Raw genomic sequence first — 4,174 nt, forward strand, 5'->3', positions numbered from 1 at the left:
TAAAGAGAAAGTGCTGCTCCTGTGAGTGTTATAGAGGAATATAGTATATCATTGGATTATAATACCAATAGCAGCATTTTACTGTTGTAGTTGGGGGAGGTGGAGCTAACTTTAATTATTTTGTAAAGTGTTGGTTAGTTTATTCTATAACAATGCATCATATTTTATGACCTCATCGTGTGTTTTTTAGGTAAAATCTTAATTTTTAAGGGAACTAGTTGCTATATTTTTGAGGTGGAAAATAGTATTTAATTCTGCAATGTATGTATGTACATGACATAGAAATTGTGTTACATTCCACTACTGACTATATGTATATGTTATGATTAGACTTATCATTTTACCTAAATAAACAACAACCAACAAAATGATAAAGGTTTCTCCTGAAGCAGTTGTATGCCCATTTTCATATATTGTTTAGTTGTTCGATAAAGTTTTTAACAAATATATTTTGTCTGTCAAAGATCTTACAGCTTGCTTTTCTATTAATGAGACCTTGAACTGCCAAAATAATTTAATTTCGCAATGGTTTGGCCAAAGAGTTTGTGTTCAATCGGTTAAATGTAATTTCAGAGGAAATATTCAGGCAGAGACACTTTTTCTGCCATGAAAACGAGCAACATTTAAGATACTAAATCAAAACCAAAACAACTATTTGCAGTCTCTGTACTGTATTTGTATTGGCATCAGTTTTGAGAAATGCATGTGCTATATCCCTGTGTGTGTGTATGTGTGTGTGTGTGTGTGTGTGTGTGTGTGTGTGTGTGTGTGTGTGTGTGTGTGTGTGTGTGTGTGTGTGTGCGTGTGCGTGCTATGTTTGTATTAGTTTGCATGTGCCTGTACTGTATATAGAAACCTGTTTTGGAGTGACATTTTATAACCCTTCTTCTAGATACAGTATGTTACAGTTTGCCATGTCGAGAGAGTCAGCAGTTGTATTTACCAACAAACACAGGATACAGAGACAGCCTTTCCTCTTCAACTGCAGACTATAGTGGACTGTAAACAGTGGGCTATTTTAGTTCTCGATTCATCTGGAGATAATTTTCTCTATTAATTGGAATTCCCTGAAGCTGACGGTTCAAGTAATACATCAATTGCCTTGTTTTGTATGACAAATAGTCCAAAAGCCATAGCCAAGATATATCCAGTTAACTATAATGTAAGACAAATACAAGCAAGTCCAAACATTTGATAAACTGGGACCATCAAATGTTTGAATCATCAAGATTGTTGCAGATTAATTTTCTGTTGATCAATTAATCGCATAATTGTTGCAGCTCTAGATCACACATTCTTGTATTTGCCATATAATCAGAAGAGAATTACAGTTTGCATCCATTACATTGGCTTTATGTCACAATATTTGGCTCGAACATTTTATTTCAGTAGATATAGGATCTAAATCCTGTAGCTCTCTTGTGCCAATGAATCCCTGGATTGTACATGATTTAAATTGGAATATTGATGGAAGAACATTTTGGCGGATGTTGAAATCATTGACCCAGACTCATACATAATGCAGTTGGCAATGCTGTAGGTTCCTGCTCTGTTATTGCTGGGATTGTGTAATACAAGAAACAAGAAGCACGGACTAATTACAGTTAGGGTACCAACGTCAGGTCAGATGTTGTTGATTCCTGCGGGTGTCCAGCCTAGAAGGCTCTGCTCTGTGGACAACTGTGTGTACACACTCGGGCAGATAAATGACTGTGTCAGGAAGCGCGTGCACGTGCATGTCTGTGTATATGGTGGCGGGAGACGGATGTCCACAGCACCTTAGTGGAAACTTGGCCATGAGCCAACCGTTGCCCATGAGGGCTGGTAAAGGCACAGCTACAAACACCGCCTGTGAACAATGGCGCCCAAAGTGGGCCGGTCTGTTCCTGTTCATCATGAAGGTTGAAGTCTGGACTCAACTTCCTCCACGTCGAGCTGGAGATCAACGAACGGAACAGAACATGAAGTGTATCAGCGCTTCTGTTTTGGTTTCCACTTTGGAGACAACTTAAAGGTGACACTGACACGATCGGTTACAACGGGGAGGTCGACGACGACAAACACTACAACATGAAGCAGCATTTCACGTTAACCAAATTAGCGGAGAGGAAATATTCAGCGGGAGCAAGACTTCATCGCCTTTTTAGGTGCTCGGTCCGGGTATTCATTTATGTCTACATGCTCACATAAACATGAAAGAAAATCAATAACACTATCAAAACCTCTTCTTCTATTGTTTCCTACAGCACAACCTCTTCTTCTAAGGTTTCCTGCAGTACAACCTCTTCTATTGTTTCCTGCAGCACAACCTCTTCTTTTATGGTTTCCTGCAGCACAACCTCTTCTTCTATTGTTTCCTACAGCAGAACCTCTTCAATCAGCGACCACACTCGGTGTGTTCATTCAGCTTCGAGACGCAGCTACGACTTCTGTGTTTGAAATAGGCGCCACCTTTTCAGAAAAAATATAATTATAATGTAATTCTTCTTACATTCATGTCTATGTTTTAAAGGGTGTACTCCAGGTGATCTGGTTTCCTCCCTTAAAAACATGCTTTCTTAATTTCATTTATATAGTTATTTGGGTTTTCTCCGGGGGATCTGGTTTACTCCCTTAAAAAAAAAAAAAAAATCATAAATAAAAAAAGAATTCATAAATAAAATGTAATTTTTGTAATATTTGTTGTCAGTCTCAGATTAAAATAAGTATTGTGTTTCTATTTAGATATGTCTCTATATATCATGATCTGTCGGAAGTCGTTAAAAAATATTTTTTTAATTTAATCACCTTTCCTACTTGCTTGAATTGCTGATGAACATGATTTGAATGTTTCTGAAGTAAAAAATAGTGAAAGGAGTAATGCACATGATATTCACAGCCTTTCAAGCCCGAGCAGCCCCTTTAAAGGGAAATACTAAAATATAATTTATATTTCGTCCCGAGTGAGCTCACTCTGCACGTTTCCGGACCTAGCGACCCGTGGCTAGGTGCTAGCAGACAAAGCGAGATGACAAAAAGCAAGCAGATTCCACACATGCACAGCAGTGGCAAACACAACGTAAACTTGTTTCCATCACTCTCTTCAGCCTCTTCTCTTCTTCTTTCCCTCTGATTTATTCTTTCAACTCTGAATCACGCTGTAACCGCATTACAATTCCTGCCAAAGTGTGATCAAACAGACAGCTCCTCTTGATGGATGATTCTATTTCAGATTATTGAAAGCTATTTACAACCAGATTTGCCTGAAGTGTAGATCAAGTGTGAGTTAGGTCATCGGTCCATTGTCATGTTGGATATGAGTCGAGCATGTAGGTGCTGCAGGGTGAAGGGGTTTAGTGGTAAACAACTCTGCAGGACATTCACACTTCCTGAGTATACATCAGATCTGTCAGCCACAGTCCCAGAGGCCAGAGTAGGTCATCAGATGACTGCCCCCCCCCATGCTGCCCTCAATATCCAAACCAGATGTCTGATGAATTGCTCCTCATAAAAAGATTCCTGTTTCACAATGGACCGTGACATTGCCAAATAGGGTAAGATGGTTACGTGTGCATTCCCCAGTCGTTAAAGTTCTTACGGGTAATCAGAATGGCCTCTAGACGTGTTTGTAGGGATGACCAGAATTTGTTATCCACAAGGACTTTGCCTGGAGATGCTGCTTGCAGTGTGCTGCTGAGAACTGTGTGTGAGTGATTCATCTTTATCGGAACCAGAACGTTTCATAGGGGGAGATGCAGGTTATGATGAGTTTCATTCATGGCCATTGACAGTTTGCAGGAAAACAAGGGCAGCTGTTGGCGTTCACAGTTGACAACGCAAGTCTTGTTCCGGATATTTCACATCTGGCATTACTGTAATTTATGTCTTGTTTTCCAGCACATAACCTGCATCATTTCACATTATATTACCACACACGGATATAGTTATTTTGGACAACATTGGTCCCCTCACATAATGGATTTGCCTCTGAAATGTAAAAGAAGACCCACAATGTCACACCATGAGTGCACCATGCTATACATGAAAAATGAATGCTTGTATATCCCTGTTTTCTGGCTGACTTCAACTCCTCTCTCCTTTGTCATGCACATATCTTCTGTTTGCAAAGAGGGAATGTTTCTGTTCCACTCATCCATGAAATAAACCAGTCAGATGAAGCAGTATTGTTTCAACT

This window comes from Taurulus bubalis (assembly GCF_910589615.1).
Source record: "Taurulus bubalis genome assembly, chromosome: 9".
Lineage (NCBI taxonomy): Eukaryota > Metazoa > Chordata > Actinopteri > Perciformes > Cottidae > Taurulus > Taurulus bubalis.